This window comes from Lichenostomus cassidix, chromosome 4A, assembly GCF_008360975.1.
Source record: "Lichenostomus cassidix isolate B80296 chromosome 4A, HeHo_3.0, whole genome shotgun sequence".
Lineage (NCBI taxonomy): Eukaryota > Metazoa > Chordata > Aves > Passeriformes > Meliphagidae > Lichenostomus > Lichenostomus cassidix.
In genome coordinates this window covers 6,150,829-6,174,637 of record NC_139485.1, presented here as the reverse complement: position 1 = coordinate 6,174,637, position 23,809 = coordinate 6,150,829, and positions in this window count along the sequence as shown.

The window sequence follows — 23,809 nt, the reverse complement described above, 5'->3', positions numbered from 1 at the left end:
GTTTAAAGTGATTTTCAAATCTGACTCTGATCTTTTCAGCAGAGCATGTATATTGCTTTGTTAATATACTCTACTGCCCTTCCCCTAAGGAGCAGCACTTACTAATGGGGCATCAGATACTGGCATAGGAACCTTTTCACCCATCTGTCTTAAGATATTTCTTTGTGTATTTTAACAACTGGATGCATTTATTAACATTGTGAGATATTTCATTAATTTAAGCAAAATAGAAGCATCAGCCATCATTTGCTGAAGGCACTACTGTGAGGGAGGGATCTGACTTAACATGTAGTAGGAATTAGGTGAAGCAGTCCAGCTTCTTTCAAGGACAACTTCACGGCACACCTTCATTGCATACTCATTTATTTGCTCAGAATAATCAAACATTTCTAAAACAGCTGAAAACATGAGTCAGTATTGACTCAGTTTAGCAAGATGAATGGAATAAAAACTGTGTCTTGTGGGTTAACCTACCCAGTAGACAGCTCAGCCCCACACAGCCGCTCACTCATTCCCCTCCACCAGGATGGTGGAGAAAGTTGGAAGGGAAAAGTGAGAAAATTTGTGGGTGAAGATAACAGAAAAGGCCTTCATGCTGTTCAGTAATAGCCAAAACATTGGTGTGTTACCAACACAGTTTTGGTCACAATTACAAACCATTGCACTCTTCAAGCTATGAAGAAAATTAACTCCATCCTAGCCCAAACTGTTACACTGCTGAAAAGTTTTTGTTACTAACTTAATTGGTTATTCAGAATGAAAAAATAATTTCTCAACTTGCAGAGTTATTTCTGTACATAGGTAATTTCTAATCTGTTGCTTATAGGATGTTTTAGTAACTGTACGACAGCTGTTCAAGGCCAATTTTAACAGGAGAGGGAAATCATCATACATTACCTCAAGACTATTTGGTAGCTTAATATGTTCTAAAAATGATGACAGATGTAAATAGCTGCAGTATTTCACTGCAGGAAGCAGTGGCCCAGGCAGGCTGACATAGGCTGATGCTCCCTTTGTGCTGTTTCCAGTTGGCAAATGGGTCCTGCTGTGTACTTCTTACTGTATTTCCCCTTCATTATTCTAGACTCTCTCTTTTTAAAAGCTACAGTTGAATTTCAAGGGACACATGCTCGAAACATATTTCACTGACTACTCTCCTGTTTGGAAAAGTGCTCTGGAACATTGACTGCACTTGTAAGGTTTTAGAAGAGTTCATTATCATGCTTCAAGCACTTAGACCCATTCCCATGGCATATTGGTTGACATCAGTCTGTTATATCACCAGTTCTAAAGCTTATCTTCAGGAAGAAAGAAGACTTCAGCAATTAGGCCATCTGTGTATCTGTTTGTGCTTCCTCTCCCTTACAGTAATATTTTTAACCCGTGAGTAAATTTCAGCTAAATTTGGCAGAGTGATACAGGTCCATATAATCATAATGGCATTGGTTTTGTCAGAGTAGAGGACTAAAAAGAGAAGATGGGTCACAGAAGTAACCAAACAAAAATGAAGTCTGCAGGATGATTATTATTAGACAGCAGAGAATCAACATAAACAGCTGCTAATGCCTCCATTGCATAGAAATGTTTCAATCTGTATTAATATTGCATTTCCCATTTTGTTTCCATGTATAAAATCACAGCACCGTTGCTATATTATGTCTGATTAGTATGGAACAAAGCACTTGCAAAACACATGGTCACTGCTCAGTTTCCAGCAAGGCACACTAGTCCAGCATTTTAAGGCTAGAAAATAAATAAACCCTTACAATCTCAGAGGAATACAGTGCCCTTGCTGTGCCATAGGTGGCACAGATGAAAAAGTGTGCATTTGGCAATGGTGGCACTTCTTAAACCCTGGATCCTTAGATCCAGGGGTTTAATTCAAGGTTCTATTGCTCTCTCTCAGAGCAAAGGAGAAATCCCCACCAGATATAGTCAAGAGGTGAAAATCACACTGAAGATTACTGGCAAAAATATCAAAATCAAATGTGCAAAAATAAACGATCTTTGGCAAAGGATGAAACACAACATATAAAGGAACAGTTGGCCATTTATCATAGCAGTTCTTGATGTTAATTTGGCATTTACCTAGCACAAACTTAGCACAACCAGGAAATACTTCTATACTTATGAAATGCTATGTTAGCCAGAAGTTCCAGGCAAAGAGAATTAGGAAAACAAAGAGAGGGAGAAAGACAGACCGCAGGAGGGAAGAGATCTAGAAAAACACAGAGAGCTGCCACCTCCTGGATTGCAGTGAGGGCCGGATGGGTATTGCATGCAGGGTTCTAGGCTGTGACCATGTGCTGACCTCATGCTCTGTACTTTCAAGGCCCCACGGCCTTCATGTGCCACCTCTCGGATGGGACTGACAGTGGCTTGGACAGCCAGGGCCCAGGTGAGCACCTTGGCCATGGCCAGAGACCAGGAGTGACAGCTCAGCCAGGCCTTGGGGCGGCTCTGGGGCACAGAGGTGCTAAAGGCATCACCTTCAGCAAAGCCTGGCTGGCCCCTCCAAGCAGATATAGCCACTGTCGGAACAAGATGTTCCGACACGTGCAACATGCAGTCTCTGGCAGCAGCCTGCCATAAAGGAAGCCCGTGCAATGGCTTCTCCAGTGGCAGCGTCCCCTCAGCTGTAGACTCAACAGCTCTCTGAAGCCCAAGCCGAGCCTCCAGCTGGGCAGCTTTCACAGGGCAGCTTGTGGCTGGGGCGGAGGCACCCACCACTATGGAAGGTCCATATCAGAAAGGTGTGGGAGCAGCAAGGTTGGTGCCTTGCCGCGTTCACCTTGGCAGGCCCTTTCCAGCCCCACTGTGCCTGGAGCTCGAGGTCCTTTAGATTTCTCAATGCTAACCCTAGGCGTAACCCTAACCCTAACCCTAGTTAATTACCCCAGCACACTACGTGGGTTCTCCAGCTCACAAAGATGCAGGACCAGCAATGTTATGGCCCTGCTGCAATGGCCTCTGCGGGCCCTTAACAGCCCCAGTGTCCCTGGAGCTCCATGCTCTTTAGATCTCGCTAGCCTGACCCAGGCCCCTGAGGGCAGCTTGGCACTGGGCCAGATTTTTTGTTTTTAAACACTGACGCCAGGTGTTTTTAAAAGGACACACAATGCCCGTGTCTGGCACTTTTTGGCTAAAAATTATGTTGTGTCCAGTTTCCCTGCTAGTTTTGCTAGTGGCCACAAAAGCGACTGGTTTGGGAATCCTCAGAAGCAGAGAGCCCACATGAGCACTGGCCCACTCGTGTCCTGGAGCCACGTTTCACCTCTCAGATGGAGCTCACAAAGAGAGCATGGTCAGAAGAGCTGTGGAATCTGAGGAACACCTGCCCACGGAGAGGTGAGTGTAATCCGCAGGCACTGAATGTGTTGGCAGAGCTATAAAGTCTCTTCAGAATCGACTCTTGGGTTTATTGCAGTCACTATCCATGATTTTCTGATACCTGAACTAAAGCCCTGAATGCTGGCAGCTGGACCAGGTTTTGCAAACTTAAGTGTCAGAAATAAAAGCTTGACGAATGCTGGAGCCTGACTAATTCAACAGAAAACCTCACTCACGTTTTGTTACCCACTGGCTTTCTGCCTACATGCATACTGCCAATGTTGCCACTAATAAAATTTCCTGTTAGCGTTGTAAATCTGTTTTGCTCTATACTGCATATGCTTTGGGAATATCTAGTAATTCAGAGCATCAAGGAAAAATGTTAATTATTGAGTACAAACTATTTGAGGTGCTACACTGCCACGAGACCTCCTATCCCAGATTTCTCTGTTTATTATAGGCCTTTTATATCCATAAGTGAGCAACAAGGAGGTGGGTGGGTATTTTGCAACTTACTTTAGGCCAAGATGTTCATCCTTACGTGCTGGAATAATTCTGTTTTCTCCTAATTTCTAATTTGAGAACTTAGGAGGAAGAACACCTTTTTCGGAGATCTCTTTAAAAATTCTCATACAATCTAGCAAAGTCCACAAAGCTTTTGTAAACTACAGAAGATTACCAAACCCACCAGTGGGGTCTTAATTATTTGAATTTCAGCACAGGATCAAGTACTTTGCTGGACGAGTGCATGGAGGTCAGACCCATGGGTAGAGGTTCCAGGGCAATTCCTCTTTCCCTACTGACTTTGTTGGTCTGATGGAATAAAGAAATCTATGACACAAGCAAGGCCACTAGGTTTAAATCCTTTATGTGAGGTTGGAACATTGTCTAAAATTTGCAGAAAATAATACTTGTTTTGGGCTTGGAAGTGTTCGTAGGCGAATCTCTTCCAAAGATGCACTCTGCAAGGAGCTGTGCACAGTGCACAGGTTAGGAGTGAAAGGATGGGCCCATCTATACATATACATACCTGTGCCTATACCTATATATGGTTACACAGGGATTCTATTTTCATTCACATCATTATAACTTTGCCCATGGCGAGTCTTCACCTGGAGCAATTATATTGTGAAAGAGCTCATGAAATACTTCCATCTGTCTCTGAGCTCTATGATTTTGTCATCACTATAAAATGCCAATTTCCTATCAGATTTGGAGTCTTGATTTTGTAAAAGAAAGCTCATTGTGTAACCAGATTTGTGAGCAAGCACCATTGTTCAGAAGCACCTGACCAAGGATGAGGGGCGACTTCCCAGTCTTGTGTTGTCATAGCCATGTACCTGCCCAATTCACAGTCTCACTTCTCACACAATCATCACTTAAGTTCTCATTAATGTAGAACCATGTTTCAGTCCAGTCAATTGGAAACAGCACTGCTGGAAGCAAACCAATTATTTGTAAGAAGGAATTAATAATTGGCACTTACCTCTCTAGAATATGACTGTTAATGCTTGTGGACAGTAGTTATAAGAAGTATTATTTGAACATAGATTAGTAAATCAAAAAAATTGAAAATCCTGATGAAGGATTCCAATAATACACTTAAGTGCAGAAATTCCGTTTTCCTACTGCATGGTCACTGTGCCTTTTATTATACATAGTGTGTTTGTGTATAAGCAAACTTTTAGCACCCCAGAAATCACATGTAAGTCCTGTCAGATAGCATTTGATGCTTCAGATGAAAAGCTGGGCCAGAAGTGACATGTTACTCACTGAAATGAAGGACACGTCATACACAATTTCCTCTTCATGTCAGGTTGAGTCACTTTGCCCCACTGTCTGGCATCTGAGATATGTCAATGGCAGTGGTTCCTATTTCATGCACAACATCTGTCTGTAGCTTACTGGTTAGATGAGCAAGTCCCCACATCATTCCTGCCAGCTGTCTCCTGTACTATTTCAAACTGCTGTGAAACGTGAGGTTAACTATAATATGGGACATGTCATGGGCTCTGCTCGTTTGGCTTTGCTCAGCTGAACCTTTGACATTGCCTGGAACTCCTCATTATGGCTCACCCTGATTCTGCTGTGGATTAGACTGTGCCTCAAGCAGGTTACTTTCAGAATAAGGGAGGGATGTGCTACCAGTCTTGCTTTCTTAACATGAACAGATGTGAAAATTGGTGTGATGCTGAGATGGGGCTTGTAAAATCAAATAGAAATTTGCATCAAACTTTGGCTCAGCAATAATTTGGGAGTGTAATTTTAATCTAGTCTAATTAGAATAATTTCTGTGACTACTGAGTTTTCAGCACATGTCTGAAGAACCATATTTAGGAATAGAGGAGCAAAATTTGCAGTTGTGAGAGCAGATGCAGCACCAGTCTATCTAAACAGGGACAATGGTGGATTCTGAAATCTGATATCACTTTTGGAGAAAAAAGATTATGGGATAAACAGCAAATATACTGACATAAACCCTTGCATTATGTTTGTCCTTTATGAGGTGAAGCCAAGGATTATTCTTAGATGTAAGCAGGATACAAGCCAGGTCTCTGTGTGAGACTCAGCACTTTTTCAGCATCGTTGTGGATGGGGATCAATTACCTGTGTTTTTCTTAGCCTGTGAGGCCTAAGATGATATAATGTTCCAGCTAGAGTAGAAAGCTCCCCATCCTGCTGTTCTTCACTGCTAGAAAGATCCTTTGGGAAATGTAATTCAAGAGTCTGAAGTTTTTTGAGTCCTGGGTAAGAGATCCATGAGAGCTCTTATGTATGAAATTTGCTTTCCCAGCTCCCAGATAGGTTCTGAATGCTGTGATTACAGGGGCACTACATGGTATTCCTGGGACAGACTGGGAAAGATTTGCTAGTGAGATACATCAGTTCAGCTCAAGTTCCTTGTGATATGAGTTGTGTAGAATCACCCAGAGAGGATAATTTAATAAACTCTCAAATATATAAATAAATAAAAATGATCATCAGAACTGCCTGAAATATTAAAGGACATTGATAAATAAATTACAACATTTTAAACTTGGGCCCCTTTATGAAACATGTTTTTAAAATAGCTGTAAATAGCTGCAACTTTATTCTGACTCAAGGAATGGTTGGTAGATTTAATCTACAATTTAATTTGCCTCAGAAAAACATAACAGCAATGAGAAAGAATTGGTCAATCAACTGGCTACATGTTATTGTATCAATGCTAGTGATCAATTCAATTCTTCACAGGCACATACATCACTGTAAACCTGGTCAATTCCTTAACTTCTTTTATATTACCCCTGGTTGGCACAGTCACGAGTGAAAAAATGTTAGACTTTCTAATTTCTCTTCCTGCCCTTGCTCAGAACACCTGCACATCTTATTCAAGGGTTTTGAGTGAAACCCCCAGGCTTTGGCCAAGGGAATAAATAACTCTGTCATCTGTGAATATAAGTGAGATGACAAGATGAAATGTCACCTGGAAATTATTATGCAAAATAGAAGGAATGCAGAACACAAAACAATGTTAAAATTTAATTTGCATGTTTTAATATTATTGTCTTTTTATATTTTAAAGGCACAATATAAAAAAATATGACAAAAGGATAAATGAATGTAGCATAATTAGCACAAAAATTACATTTAATTTGTTTTCTGGATATTGCTTTGTCTGTATTATAAATGGCATGTGGATACAGTAGAAAGTGAAATAACTCAGAATATTAAATTCTTTTAAGATTGGGCCATGGGGGCCTTAATGTCTTGTTTCATTCCTGTCTCTAATTTACTGTTCTTGTGTTGTCAGCAGTAAACCTTGCACAAAAATGTCTCTCTGCCCCAGCTCTGGGCTCTGCTGGTTTCTGGAGCAGTGTCTGCAGTGAAGGCTAATGGTGGGGGTGGTTTATACTATGCAAACCAGGCTCCCTCACTGCCATGTTCCCAGGTAGGAGCTGAGATTGTGCCCATTCCTTTCCTTTCTGAAGTGCCAGCAGAAATTCACAGTCTGGGAGCTTTCTGATGAGATGTGTTGGAGTGATAATGTGAGCTTTGATAAAAGCCTTAAAAGAAAATTTAGTCAGCTGTTGGATATTTGGGTATTATCCAGTGACCCCATATTGGTAGTTGGGAATTACTCAGGACAGTGTTTCCTTGTCCAAGGTAGTGTGTAGAGGTATGTTTTTGTAAACATCAATTTAACACCAAAAATGATGATTCTCCAGCAGCTTTTTGATAGAGGTCAAAATCTATGGGTCTGTTTTTGTTTTAGGAATGCTCTGCCCAAACCTACCTGTGGCACGTGTCAGATTGGGAAAGATTTGGTAGTGAGATACATCAGTTCAGCTTAACTTTCTTGTGATATCAGTTTTGTAGAATCACCCAGAGAGGATGATGGGCATAAAACTCTCTTAGAGACCTTGAGAAGTCATTGAGTCCATCTCTTTTCCCTGAGGCAGAATGAACTATACCTAAAGAATTGTCAAGAGTAATTTATCATTCTAAGCTGTTCTTAAAAACCTGAAATGATGGTGAGGCTATAACCTTACAGTCTAATCCTATTCTTGATATTCTTAGCATTACAATATTTTTCTTATGTTCTACTTAAATCTTCTCTATAGCATTTTAAGTCCATTGTTTTTGTCCTATGCCCACTGGGGAGGAATACAATGAAGCTCTTTCCCACCTTCTGTCTGAGGATGCTCAAGCTGTCTGCAAGCTTTTGTGAGCTCTAAAATAATTTTATTCAACATATGCTGATCTCATAGTGCTAGATTTTTAACGTGGTGTCTAGACACTCCAGATAATTAGCATTTTTACTTATTAATAGGAAACAAGGAGCCACGCAGACATGAGAAGATATTTTATTTTTTAAAGCCTAGAGTTGAGTAATAGCTTGTCTGTGCAAATGGTAGTGGGTTAGCTAACATGGATTTCCATGTTTCCTATAATATGGCACTAACCTTGCTGCAGAGACATCTTGTGAACTCTTGGGGACTTCCAGCAAGGCATCATTTGAAGTGATCATTTGAAGCTGAAAATTTTGGTGTTTTTCTTCACTCCTTCATTCGTGACTAGTATCTGTTGAATAAATATCTGAGGAAGCCAAGGGACATCTTTTTCAGGTTTTACAGTTCATATCACCAGCAGACGTTGACTCTATGAAGCAGGAACTAAGCAATGTGATGGGAATGGATTTGCAATATCAGGAATACTATCTGGATGTAGCTTTAGCTTAGAACAGTAGCCCTTCTTCAGTTTCATTAGTGGTTTCCCTTTTGTTAAATGTGACTAATGTATCAGCTCAGTTTGTGAATACTCAAAGTGAGGCCTCAGAGAACTCATTTGTTACAAAAATCTCAACTCATTTTTTTTTCAGGAATTAAGCTTGATAATGAAATGATAATGTCGATGTTATTATCCTCCAACATCATAATTTTAGAATTGAACATAAAGTCTATTCCAATTAAAATTGTTTCATGGAACATAAAATCAGAATGCTGTGATACTGGAAACATTTAGACATGCACATAAGCTCTTAAAAAAGTTCCCAGGCACAAGAACAAAGGTTTTATTAGTTCCAAGGATAAGTCAGCCAAAGTGATCTTTATACATTAAAACTACTGGTTGCACATTGTGCTAAAGAGGACACACTCATCCCAGGAGTCTGAGCACAATACATTTTTGAAAGAAAATGTAGTAGCATTTTAATAAGAAACACAGTTTTTTTGTGAAGCCAAAATGCTAAATAAGTAAGCAGTGGGCTTTCAGGCCACTGTTAAATGAGGAACAAAGACTGTGATGAGAAGCATCTATATACCAATATTACATACAAATTTCACTCTGTTCTCTGAAGTCTTACTCGTTGTGGAATGAATGCCAACATCATCCCTAAATTACAAACATTATGAAAGACAGCATTTCCCCCTGGAACTTGTTCTCACTAAGAATAAAGGTTTGTAGCAGAATCCTGGTTCCCATCTTCCTTTTTTAAAGGGGATGAGTGGGTAACCCTTGTCCAACTAATACTGCCTTTAATTTCCATGGGAAGAGCATTTTACAGAAAAAAACCATGTGTGGTTTTGTCTCCCTTTAAAATAAATCTTTTATTTGCATCTTATCCACTGGAAAACCAATCCACAGGATGACATCAGGTCACTAACACACCTGTTTGAAGTGGGAATGAGAACATCAGTCACCTGCAGGTGAGAGAGAAAGGTGGGAGTGAAAAATCAATTGAATGAGCAACTCTTTGGTGTGTTCAAGGACAGGATCTGTCTGTCCATACTCCCCATTCCCTTTCTGTCTGGCACTTAGCAGGATCAAACCCTCTCACTGCCTCTGCCAAGCAGGAGTGTTCTGGGAGCAGCTGCAGGAATGTGATTGCCAGTGCAGAAACCTCTGCTTTGCTTGACAAATCTCTGCAATGGACCAGTGGATTGCTGGCCCAGCTCCTTGATTCATTAAAAGCAGGCAGATCAAATCATAATTGGTGACTGATCTTCATGTTAGAAGGACAGTAAATTTATCTCATGTAGTCACCTTGGCAAATCAGATTTCTTCCTGGTTTCCAGACTGAGTTGATGGTAAGACTTATCTGCCTCTGAGGAGTAGCTCCAGGAGCCCCAGTCAGGCACAGGGAGAGGCTGACACCAGCCACAGGAAAGCACCAGCTCTCCAGGGAAAAATTCACCTTTAGAATGCTGGAGCACCTCACAGCGAGCATGTGAGAGCACTTTGAGGTGCTTTTTTGCAGCACGCCTCAGCTCTAATCCTTGCTCCAGTTAGGAGCTGCCTCACCCCTCTCAAAAATCCCTCACCATGCTCAGTGTGTGCCAGGGAAGGCATCAGGGTGGAGGTGCTCAGGAAATGCACTGTTCCTCTGTAACTTATTTGTTCCCCCAAACACAAGCTCTGAGTGAAATTTGAGATGCCTTCTTGCAGGATCACCATGGTAATGGTTGAAGCACTAGTTGGCAAATTTTCTAACAAATTTTTTGTTAGAATTTTTTCTAAAAAAATCTAACAAATGTTTTGTTTTCTTAAAAAGTATTTCCTCCTGCTTTTTGAGCATTGTTTGCAAACCTAATGCCAATGTTCTTTCTTTCAGTTAAGATTTCTAGTATAGTCCATCTTAGAGAAAGAAAAGTATGTCAGGGAGCACATATTTAAGCAGGTTTTAGCTGTGTTTCTAGTTGCACACAGAGTTGTGGAGCTGATTGCAGTACGTAAACAAAAGATAGAGCAGGATGTTGTGACTTCACTCATTGTGACAGCAGTCAGATACAAAATCTGCCTTCAGATGTTGTAGCCCAGAGGAAACAATGAAATCCACTAAGAACCTGACATCTATTTTTTTAAGATCCCTTTTCAAAGAGACAATTGCTCAGACATGTGAGGGTCTATTTCACCTGATGTTTTGAACAAATTGGCAGCAGAAGCTGGTGGCTTTGACAACTGTTTGTCACAGAGGTGTGTAATACATCAGTATTTGCAGTAATTAAGCTTTATGTTTCAAAACATCTCAGCAACTACCAAGCAAATCCCATTAAAAGGAAAGACAGCTATACTCCTTACTGGGTCTTCACTGAAAATATCCCTTCCTCTCAGTCCCCCATACCTGATTACTTTTGGTTGCCAGAAAATATTTGCTGTTTTGTAAAATCCTAGAACTCCTTTGTGGGGAGGTTGACATCATTGATGCTGACTTGTTTGGCACGTATAGCCACTGGGAAATATGGCTGACAAATATAATGGACTCCTAAAAGCAAAAGACTCAGAGAAAGAATAGTCTGCTCTTCTGCATTGAAAAAATAATGTTTGGCAGAATACACAGCAGTTAGTGGAAGGAACTACTGCTTATTTGCTGTCTAACATTTTCTTCTTTAAACAAGTTTTAGCTATGTGCTCTCTCTTATTGTTTTTCTCACAGTGAAGCTACTGTGAAGTGCATGAAATCTGTGCAAGAGCTTAGCTCCCCATGACCACAGAGCAGGACCAAGCCGATTAATTCTGCTTATGCAAAATACTTTCTCAGACTGAAGCTTTTATTCAGGAAAATGTATGAGTGGCTGGGTGAGACACGGCTGTTTCCTCAAATCCACACTGCCCAGAAAGGTAATTATTCAAGGAACAGATGTTAGGGTACTAACCACACTATCTTTGCTCCTGAAGCCAGAGATACAGGAGAGGATAAGGAAAGAACACACATATGTAGTGAGAAAATTTTGTCAGCTCTTATCAATAGTATAGCAAACTGAAGAACCCTTGGCAGAACAGGGGTTATTATGAGTTTCCAGCTCTCAAGCTCTGTGTCTCAAGTGCTGTCCAGAGCACACCATGAGGCGCCTGCCCTTGCCCCAGGAATGCTCTTGGGCCAGGGAGGCAGTGGCTGCTGATGGACAGCCGCAGAGCAGGGCACAGAGCAGCAGCAATGATAAACAGGGACTGCAGCTTTGCAGTCCAGCTGAGAATTCTCTCTGATCTGCAATTAATTGAAAATTCACTGGCAGAGCTGAGTGGCAGAAGATCTTCTGGCTGCGGCTCTGCCTGAGTGAGAGAGAAATTTGGGATTTCTGCAGGTACAGTGGTGAGGAGTCCTCTCCAGTTCAGGGCAGAGATAAAGCCTTGTCTTCCCGCTGCAAACCTTGGGGGTTTGTGTTCATGGCAAATTGACTGTGAGTCAACAGTGTGCCCTGGCAGCCAGAAGAATTCATAGTTCTATGATTCTGTGTAGTTTCCCTGCAGGAAGGCAGGATGGCTAACTTCCCTAGGCTCTTAGGAGACACCCCATAGTGCTGTGATCTTTTGTGCCTGCCTCTTCTTGCATGGCTCATGCATCACTCTTCCCTTCATTAGCCTCATCATTCCTTTCATTATCCAAAAATCATTAGCCTCTCGTGCTGTAGAAACTCAATCCTGCCAAATACCAGGAAAGGTGCCCGTGCAACAGACAAGCCCACAAGCAAACCAGCTATTTAATCTTAAAAATAAGCTACCTCTTCCTTCAATAGCAATACAGGCAAGAAAAATGGAAACACACAAAATTTAGAGAGGGATAGAAGGATGAAAGCAGCTTGTATTCATTTGAAATAATTTCATATTAATATGAGTGGAATCATAATTTTTAGACTTTTTCAGGCTGCCTTTTTTTTTATTTGATACAATCAAGCAGAATCTGCTGCATGGAAATGTCACAGAAATATCTTGGAAGTCTGGTGAATAAAGAATTTCTGCAATAGTGATAGTAAAGGAAAACATTTAACTGAATCTTTTTTTAAGCCTAACTCCTTTTCTTTGGGTTTTACAAGTTAGAGTTTTCTGAGATGTGCTGCTGTCAGTCTATTAGGGAGCACATGCACAAATGCACCTAACAAAAACATAGAAAGTGAAGATGGTTCAGTTACAACACAATTTAAGTTTAGTTTTCATATGTTTACCAAGCTTTCAGCTGCAATTCTTTTAATAACAATCAGAGAAGCCTCCCTCCTACCAAGTACTACTTTCTTACAAAGGTAGCTGGACAAATTTAGGGACCAAAGCTGAAAGACCAAAGGGTGGTTTCGTCTCTGTAGAAATGATTTATTGCATATTTTTTCGCTTCTTCAAGCAACAGAATGAAATTTCACTCTCCTTTGGGAGTGGTAGAGACAAAATATTTGAAAATGATTGAAGTGGCCAAAGTGTGTTCATATGTTGCTTCACAGCAGTGAACTTCACTGGAAATCACAGCTGTTGCCTCGAGCTGAGTTTCTGATCATCGCAATGAACAGCTGTGTCCCAGAGCCCTTGGGTGCCTCTGCCCTCGGGCAGACCTGCAGGACAAGGACAGGAGAGGGGAGCTGGGTGTTGCCAGTCCAGGGGCCTCTCAGGAACAGCACTAAGCACAGATCTGGGCTGTGCTGTCTGTGTAGATTTTTCTGAATTTGTTCATGCCAAAAGATGCAGTTAGTAAGTGCTTGGCACAGCCAGACTGAATCACAGGGAGACATTTCCTTTTCAGCAGAGAGGTGTCTTCCACTTCCCAGCATTAAGGTGCCAGCTGGAGAAAGTATTAACTTAACTCCCTTTGGGAGCCCTCCAGACACCTGTGGGATTAGTTCAAAGGAGTGAGAGTTCAATGGCATGACAAAGAATTACATGCCCATGCCCATGGAGAACCATTTTGATAGAGCTGAAATATGGAAATGAAATGCAATATGTTAAGATCCTTATATAGGGCTCCCACCTGCAGACTTGTCTGGTGCCAGCCCATGAATGTGAATGGGAAGAATTCAGATTCCTCCTATCCTTCCCCTTTCCAAAACAGAGGAAATTACCTATGTAAGATGTACAGAAAAGAGTATTGTTCTTACTGAGACAGAGCAGGACGGGAGTTTTCTTTGACCTGTGACAGACATGGTCAAAACATGTCTCCTGATGGTACACCTTTTTGTCTGGTTGTAATTAACTCAGCTTGAACAGAAATTTGGGAACGGGCTATCATCTCTCCCATACCTTCCAAAGAGGCAAACATAAGATCTTCAAAATGGGGAAAACCGCAGGAAAATATTATGTAAATCCAGTGTCATGTAGCTCTCTTCCCCCTGGGAAATCTTAGCTATATTCCCTAAGTAAAATCATCACAAATTTAACACAACTCACTGCATTTCCTCAAGAGGTAGAGGGCTAAAAAAACACAGAGCCTGAAGTATGTGCTGGCCCCTCTGCAGTAGTTCACTGTGTGGCAGAAAAATCTTCATTATGCCTGCTCAGAGTATATTACTCCCCTGGCCTCCTATTCCTCTTTTAAACTGAGCATTAAATTCAGACTGATTTCATCAGCAAAAGAAGCAACAAAACAAGAAACAAAAATGTCAGAAATGTTACAACATGCTTAATTTAATTGGATTTTCTGTTCTGAATCAGGAGAATGAAAGAAACATTAGACAGAACATGCCCAAATGTTAAGGCAGCATGAACAGCACCATCTGTCACAATATTTCTCTAGTTGTTTTTAATCTCTTACATAGTTAAAATTGTGTTTTCTTAGTGAGAGGCATTATTGTAGAACATTTATCTATTATAAACAGAAGCTAAAGTATTCATTATCCCCAGGATCCATTAGAAAGAATAAATGACTAGAAGAGAGGTAATTGTACACTCTTCATGCTCTGCACCACTTAATATTTGATAGAAATGTTGGAATTGTCATATCGTACTTGAAGGTCTATGAGTTTGTAATCCTTCTTTCAGAGGTGGCCACCCCCATGTATGTCAGGAAGGGTGATAAAATGATAAAATATCTTACAGAATGAACTGGCTTGGAGGAAAAGATTCTTCTTAAACCCTAAGCGGTTACCAGAGACTGAGCTCAGAGAGAACACAGTATTTTACTCCTCTCTTGTTTCTTTAAGTGTGTAAACCTATTTAAATCCCACTGAATTTTTGGCTCAAAGGCCCTAAGTGGTCTGAGTATCATCACACTTGTGAAAAGGCTCATGAAGGGGCTTGAGAGGAGCACAGGCACCTCAGTGGCACTGCCTCCTGCACTGGGACTCACATCCCTACACAACTGTAGGCCTTTGTGGCCAAACAGTGAAAAGCAGCCTTCTGATGAGTGGTCTGCAGATATACTAGTGCAGACATTCAGCTGGGGTGAATGTGTGACATCAGAGCTGCACTGATGTCAGGGCTTTGGACCAACCCAGCATCTGATCTGCTCTGTGCCCATGCACAGCTTCAGATCTTGCATTTCTCTCTTGTGAAAATTATCAAAAGATAAAAAGCAAGTAAAAAGGCTTCTCAAGAGAAGTGCTTTTGAAACACATAAAGAACAGCTTCTGTTAGTACAACTTTGTTAATTTCAGTCTCAGCTCTTAACTTTTCTCTGCTTTTTTTGTCAAATTCCTCATTTCTGCAGAATCTGATTTTGCTTTTAAAACACCTAATGAAGATGCTTTTTGATGAACACACAAGCTAGGAAGCCAAATGTTTAAAACAATTTTATTTGAGCTGCACTTTAGTATATCTAAACCTCTAAACATCCTCTCTGGTAATCCCAGACTGTTAATCCATGCGAAACAGAGGATGGGAATGCAGAGCAGCTGCCCATGTGGCTCAGCGACCAGCTCTGCCTTGATTTGACATATGCTAGCCAGTCCAGGCAGTGGCAGTGCTGGCACAGCCTCTGTCCAAGGGAGATAATTTGAGCTCCTTCCTGGGCACTGCCGTGCTGGTGGAATGGGATGTGTCTCAGCAGGCTGCCGTGCCTGGGCGGTCCCCTCGGTCTGTGCGATGCCACTGGTGGGGGAAGAGTTCAGGCCCTAGGGGTGTCATGTTTAAGAATGCCAGATGCCTGATTATAAAATGCTACAATTTAACAGGCTGCCACAGTTCCAGTGTTGCCAAGTCTTGTGTTTTTATCATGAATCTCATAATATTTGATGTTGTACTCCAAGCCACAGCAGCTGAATATTTGGGGTTATAGTTAGACTGTTCACATTTATGCAATTTTTTTAAGGTTATTTTGTAGCTTCCTAGCTGTGAAGAAAAGCTCAGATTTGAGATGCTAAAGATAGTATTATCATCTCCAGTTTTGTAAATAGTTTATATATATAGGCTTGCTAGAGCCTATATATAATTCCTGCATAAACATTGTGGATGCTGTGAGGGATAAAACCCCTCCTCTGGTGGTGACTGCTGTATCTCGGTGGACAGCAATGGCAGCTTGGATGTGAGTTGGTTTGTGCTATGCTAAGTCATGCACCAGGGCTGGCAGAAAAAATGTAAAGTACCCCAATCCTTTATAAAGTTGCTCAATAGAAACTGGGCACAGGCTCAAACACCTGCTGTTGTAAATGGACAATGCTACAGAGATGCAAATAAAAACATTGGGAATTTGATCTAACATATCTAGAGGCAAGTCTCTCTTTTGACTTTAGTACATTAAATAGTAATTTTTTTCCTCATAACTTTAAACACAACATTTATGTTGAGTACTTTAATATGCAGCTATGTGGAAAGACACATTTGATAACATGCCATTGCATTCAGAAGTAGAAGGACAAAGAAAACATACTTGAGGAAATGTCCTACCTGTCAAGAAAGGCAAAGCAGAAACCAGGTGCAAAATAGCTGCTTTTAAAAATCCCTTCTCTGGACGTTATGGAATTTAAATCATCAGTCAAAAATATCGTATAAGAAGGTCTGCATGCATTGGCAGCAGTCCCTAAAATATAAGTAACGAGCAAAGAAAAATCTTCTGGGAAAAGGTTTTTCTGAATTGTGTACTTTGCTTTTTCACAAATAGGTTATTTTTTGTTGACATCATGTCTCTTTTATAAGAATTAATATGGATTGCAAACATAACTAATGTGGTTAATGCTTATCCAATGTGAATGCTTATCCAATTACTGTCTGCAAAACAGTTATGTCACAAATAATCTGGAGAGCAAGCCTGAAACCCTGACCATGCTGGAGTCAATATAATTTTTCTGTGTGCTGAGTGAGGTCAGGATTTTCTTGGAAGCACTTTACGGTAGCAAAAATGACTGCAGCCAGGAAATGAACAATAAAAGGGATGGGTTTCTGTTTTCAGGTAAGGGAAAACCACCAAATCCTCTTGGCAAACAAGTGGTCTTAAAATACAGAATAACATTCCTTCGTATAGGCACCCTTTTAAAGTACACCCTCAACACGAAAAGACATCACTTATACTTCTACATTAATAACCTACTCATGGATTTATGGTGGAAACACAGCATTGGGGAAAGTGTCAGTCAATGGAACAGATGCTGAAAGCTGTAAGAGGCTTATATGGAGATTATATTCACAATCTGTTTCAGGAGTACATGTATATTCTGTCTTCAAATTCTATTAGCTGATAAATGTCCATTGGCTTATGGGCACTAAGACTCATCTTTGAGGCTCAGGCCACAGACCCTGCAGAGAAACAGAGCCAGGAAATGAGGAGGCTCCTGTACATCCCATACATTTAATATGACCGATTTAATACAGGCTCTTAACTACCATGGAAGGTCACCGTGGGATGTGTGAATTTTGAGCAGGGTGCAGTTTAAAAGGGCAGCAGCAGCATGATCCAGCAGCCACTATTGAAGTCCCACTGCAAGACAGAAGAGCAGATCAACCACCCTGAATATTATCAGCCTTGAAAAGGAAAGAGTACGAGAGATAGGAAAAAGGGAAGAAGCCATTGGTGATTTAGATGAAGTTTAAAAGGAGAAAAACAAGAGATGAACAATAAACTAGTGTCCATTGCCTCGCAATAAAAGTGCTGTTTTCCCTCTGCAATGACTTGTTTACATGTTGAAGCCATCAGTTTGAAAAGCAGACCAAATCAGGGGTTGTGGTAATTCGTTATGCTTTTTCCCTGCAGAAAGAAAACAATTTGTCAAATCATACCCTCTCTACTTTATCATGGTTTGTCTCTCATTTCCCAGTTTGGTCAGAGGCTGGAGTTTTAGCTGGATGTAGTCCCCAACAGAAAAACCCAAAAAACCAAGTGAAACCAAAAAAGTCCTTCCTTTAGAAGATTGGGCATGGTTTATTTAGATGTATTCATCTATGTATTGATATAATGTATTACCATTACATAAACATTATCTTTCAATTCCACTGCTCCTATGTAGCCAGAATGGTCAATGTCCAGAGAGGGACTTTATAATGTCTTATAAAGGTTTTTAATTATAAAAGAATAATATTCAGTACCTTGTGATAGGTACTATTTAATAAAAAATCATAATTGCTTGGATTTTGTGATTATTATTCATGGTGGTAAATTGCAGACAGCTGCTGAAATAATAAATAGATCTGATTCATGTGATTCTCTTTTTTGAATCTCTTTTTTGCTTGTATTGCTACTCAGCTTCTTATTCAGCTTTGGCTGATTTCTGTCTTGTTCTCTTGAGCTACTAAAATTAGACTTTATTCTTGAAACCCATCAACACAATAGACAAATACAGACCTCTGTTCATTAGAAGCAAAAATATCTTGGGACAAAAGCTAATGAAAACTTTTGTTGATGTACTGAATACACACATGAAGAATACTTAGACCTAGGTAGTGCTAAACCATAGAGTTAGGTCTGAATACTTGGGTCCCACTGAATTCTGTCAGGCTCGTTACACATTGAGTACTTTAAAAAGCACATCAGCTTGCAGCTGAAAAAACAGGAGCAAACCAAGGTATTGCAGTTGGTCAGATATAGCTTACTGGACATGATGAACAGAGCAAGGAAAATATTTTATTTGTAGAAAATTCAATTACAGATAGTTAAATATAAAATTCAAGATTGTTATATATATTTATCTGCATAATTTTAGGAGAAGTTCTGTAGTGCTATTCAAGGATAAACCAAAATATTTCAGTCCTTGCTGAAAGATAATGCAGAACACTTCTTATGAGTAGCTAGTAGTTAAGACAGGGCTAAAAGCAACGATCAGAGTTGTAAAAGCAAGGTAGAAATCTGTAAGTGGGTTGATGTAAGCATTGAAGGAACACAAAATGTAGGAGAACAGAGTTTTTTAGCTGTAATAGTGAGTGAGCTGATGCATTCAGTATGTCCTTAAAATGTGGAGCCTCTACATGATTTGCGTCCAAGTGCTATTAAAAAAGCACAGGAAGGAGCTCATAGGTTACTTTGCAACAGGCCAGTCCTTGCTGTGTTCTACAAAGTGGTATTTAGGGAGTCCTTATTGCTCATACCTGACCATTTTCTGAGTGAAAGATTTCTTCTCTTACTTTATGACATTTGAAAACCTCCTTACTCAGGAAATGTCTGCAGAACAGGTGCTGTTTTTCCTTTGTGGAAAACAGTTGTTGCTAGTTGCACACACAGTTCTATTAACCCATACTTATTCTGTCCTTCCACTAAATTCTATTTCTGCTGAAGCAGAATAGTAACATCCTTTCAGGGTTTATGTTTAATGCACTTTCTGAATTTCATGTTGATGCAATGCTTCAGCTGAGTCTTTTTCAGACTATACTAAATTCATGAGGTAGAGTGACAGTGCTTAATGTTGCTCGGAAGTCCATGGAAAAACATCCATTAATTTCAATTGCTCCTGGTCTAAACCTTTGATGAAAATGGTTGGCCACATGGGGCATAGGGAAGGCACTGCTCTTTTGGTGTGTTTTCAAGCTTTCTGTATATTCAGTGCTGTGCCTCTTATTGCTCTGCACCACAAAGGACTCTGCTGCATTTAACGAGAACTCCTGACCTCATTACACTTGTCCATGGTGCCTTTCTCTTTGTGAGATCCCCCAGCACTTAGTGAGATATTGATAAGTTGAATTATCTGCAATGAACACCTCCTGTGGGCTCAGAGACTGTAACCCTTCCTCCACCAGTGTCCTGCTCTGGTGCAGGCTCTGGGTCACTCAGCAGGGTGAGGGTTTGCCCCCCATGCACACTAAGCAGCTCTCCCTGGCCCCAGATTACCTCTCCCACTCCAGCAAATCTTCAGCTGCTCACAGCAACTGCACAGCAATAAAATAATTTGGTGCAGCAAGTGGGTGGACATTAGTTCCATGTGAAACTGTGAAGGGAACATAATTACTGTAGGCAGAATATAATTACTCGGAGTGCGATCTGGCTTGAGCTTTATGGGCTAAAGCTTTCCTTTGGAGACAAGTACTATTGAGATTAAAGAGCATAACCAGCCTGTGCTTTTGTTTTAGATTTCAGATGAAAGATGGTTAGTTCATGAGCTCTGAGCTCATGATGTAACATTAGTTCATTCATCTGTCACCTGTGTGAGTGCTATTTCATGTTGCACTTTCTTTATCATGTGCAGAGAGATACTCAGGATTCTCCATAAGGCTGTGCCTTGGAAAGCCTTTCAGCCAGCCCCTGCACCCTGTTCTACTAAAGCTCATCCTGATCTGCTTTCTGTTGTCCACCTCCCAGAAAGCAGGAGAGTCTTCAGAGATACTTTAAAACTATAATCCCAGGGTCTTCTGGTGTTTTTTAAAACTTACATATTATTTTGTATTACCTTGCTCAGCTGGGAGACAGTACATGTTTTATTCTGGTCGTTTAGTAAGATATTCAAAATTGCAATGAAATAAATTTTTTATTTTAGATACATTTAAATGTTCTATAATTCCAGTTTTAAGGTCTAGTATATTGAAAATGTGTCATATTTTCTTCTAATTGCACTTCACTGAGAGCTGTGCTGGTCACAAATACAGAGCCAATTTCCATGTGAAGATTTTATAAAAATTATTGAAGCTGTGCCCTTGTTTTATGCATAGTGCTGAAGCCTTCAATTACTCTTACCATGTTTGGGTTTTGGTACACCTACTAAACACACTTTTAGTATAAAGAATGAAAAAGGATTTCAGGAAAGGGCCAAATTTTCTGGTCATAAAGTACAGACGCAGAATCAAAGAAAGCTGGACTTGATGAAAAAATATGGGTATGCAAAAGGCATGTGAAGCCTTTATGTTGGGATTTTGTAATGCTGGGTGACTGATTTCGCATTCTTGCCATTTCTCTGATGTTGAATTTTTTATGAAACTCTATATATATGCTTCTGAAAATGTAGTAAATGTTTTGAAGATTAAAGGGTAATCCCCTCGCTCCAAAATCTTGCTGTCTAATTTGAGGCATGATTAAACACGAGTAACTGACAAGAGATATTTGGCAACCCACAAGATATGGCATTGGCTCTGGGAGATTGATGATGGCTGCTGTGGACTAATGGTTGCCAATTGCAGTTGGGAAACTGATGCACAGAGTGGGGAGGAGAGCACAATATCTGGGATTAACTACAGACCTGCACTGGTGCCTCCCTAATCCTCCTGCATTCTCTTTTCCTCTTTTCTTGCTTAAAACAGCCCCTCTTCTTTAGCCTAAGTAGCACAGGAAAGGGATTTTTCTGAGTGTGAGGTAAGATAATATTTCTTACAATGAAGCAGCCTTTACAAGAAACATATTCATTTTCAGTGCAGTTGTCCATTAAACAAGTTTTCTTGTCAATACTGAATGGAGTTTCTTTGTGTTGTGGGAAAATCAGTGACTTCAGGCCTGGAATCCTGTGTTGGGCAGGAGGAAAGAGGGAAAAGAGAGAGTGTTAAATCACAGTTGATATGATTTATGGCAATGTTTTTTCACATCATCATTATTGAACTGCTGTGACATTCAGTCTGTGAAAAAAAATTGTGTGGGTTTTAACACCTGAAGTCATGAACAGAAATGTGGCTGAGTTTACTTTTTTTTCAAATTTTATTTTAAAGCAAGACCAAGATTGACAGCACCTGGTAAGAACAATGCTTTTCTTAACCACACAAAATATATAACAGAGGAAGCAGTTGTAGAAAAAATGACAGAAACACAATGTAGGGGACTTTATCAGGGAAAATGAAAGAAGTTCACTCCTATGCCTTCCATGTTCCTGATCTCTGTTCGGATTGCTAACAAGGGTGTGGAATGACTAAGGCCTGCACATTTCTGCCCATCTGTCTGCTAAAGTATATTCACTCATGTTGCATGAGCCACCACACACTCAACAGATGGTAACAGCTCCCAGTCACTTCTAATTTAATTCAGTTTTGGACTGATAACCCAGAGCTCCCATGAAACTTAAAGGGAATCTTTTGTTTGTTGAGCCAATAAAAGTACAAGGCCCTTGAATGTTATCAGTCCTCTGAACTGTTAACTGTCATAGACTGTTTCTGCAAAAGTTTCCTTTTGTTTTTTTGGAAAAGAAACACAGTGACCCACATTACACTGCACTGATGGAGATTTATAAGTGTCAGTGAAATTTTATGGTGGATTCATTTTGGTACCTAGAGCAGCGTTCCCATGTTGGTGGGCATCAGGAGCCTGTTCTGGGATATTTTCATCACCAGTGCCTCCTGTTCCCCTCCACAGCCAGATGCCAGAGTGTCAGTTGGTCCCTGCTGGGTTTCTGTGTGAAATGTGTACCAGTCTCCTCCATGTGGCTGAGAGCAGAGAAGCTCATGAAGTGAACCCCAAACTTTAGCCACTCCAGTGCCTTGCCAGGTCTAATTTTGTTGTATGCATTGTCACTGGCAAATGTCTGCCTTATGCACTGACCCTAGTCCTTGGGAAAAGTTCATACAGGCTATATTTCATACAAGAGACACATCAAGAGGCTTGTGGCACATTCATATGGAATAGCAGTTTGGTATCCATATACCAGCTCTGGTCCCAGCACTGAGTGAATAAGGTTTTTGTTTTGGACCCAGTCTCATCTGTTGCAAGATATTGGAGAGCTACAACAGTGATAACTGGAAATGAATTTGATATCCTTGGTAGAAATCCAAGTATTTAGTGAAGTTACCTATGGGTCACTTTGTGGTAAACAGAATAAGAATTAAGTCTCTAAGATTAATATTCATAATGTCTGTGAAGTACTGAAACCTTAAAGATGAGAAAGCAGTCATTCCTCTTAATTGCCTAAATTCCAAACTATTTAATCTCCTTCTTAAGGAAAAAGTACTGAATTGCAGTGAGCAATATCATCCTCACATTATTTCAAGAATCCTTCAGTGAAGATCTGTGCTTATTTATGGGAGGAGGGCAGAGCCCTCCTGGAACCTGTGAGAAGTCACTGGGGCATGGTCATGCTTACCCCTGTTTGTTGGTTTGGGCTATGGTTTTGGTTGTGAATTAAAGTTTGTCTAACTTTATCATCTGCTTGCATATCCCTGACAATGTTTTATATCGAATAGGAGAAAAGGTTTATCTAGAGCTATTAGCTGGATCTATATTTTATGAAAATAGTACCCCACATCAAAACATTTTTATGCCTCCAAGTGCTTTTGCATTAATAAAATGCCAAGTATAAAGATCATTCAAATGCCTCAAGTAGGCCTTGATATTAGAAAGCTGTATTAGCAGGCTAATTTTTTTTAATGTGTCTCCAGAACTTATGGGCAACTTTAGCATTTCTGATTTTCCTTAACAGTGAGTTTCAGGGCAGCTACTTGAACTTTTGGGGATGATGCCCTGAGTTCAGACATAGTGTTATTCTATTTAATGGTAATTTTTGTTCCCTGTGAAGGAGTTCACTGCACTTTTTTACCTTTATTTTAACAATGCAGAACCCAAAAGCTCTGCATTCTTCACATAACTGGATGGAAGATAATGTTTTCCATTGCTCAAAAGGGGTAGAAGAGTAGTTTTACTGATTTTTTTCATTACATTTAAAGTAAACCACAGTTTGATGCACACATGACTTTGCTTACTATCGCTGTGAGAAGTGTAGGAATGTTAATACTCACCATCTGCTAGAACATGTGCATGGCAAAAGTAACTTGTTCATAGTATCTTGCAAAAAAGAAAGAAACAGCATTTCCCCCCTGTTTTATAAATATATATATACCTCAAAAGTATTAATGAATAAGTACAATTAAAATGAAAAAATTTATAAATTTTATTCTATACATAAAGATGTTTAGGTGTGATACTGCTGCTTTTGGCTCTTTCACTGTCATTTCCAGTTATGCACTGGGGATAACAGAAGAA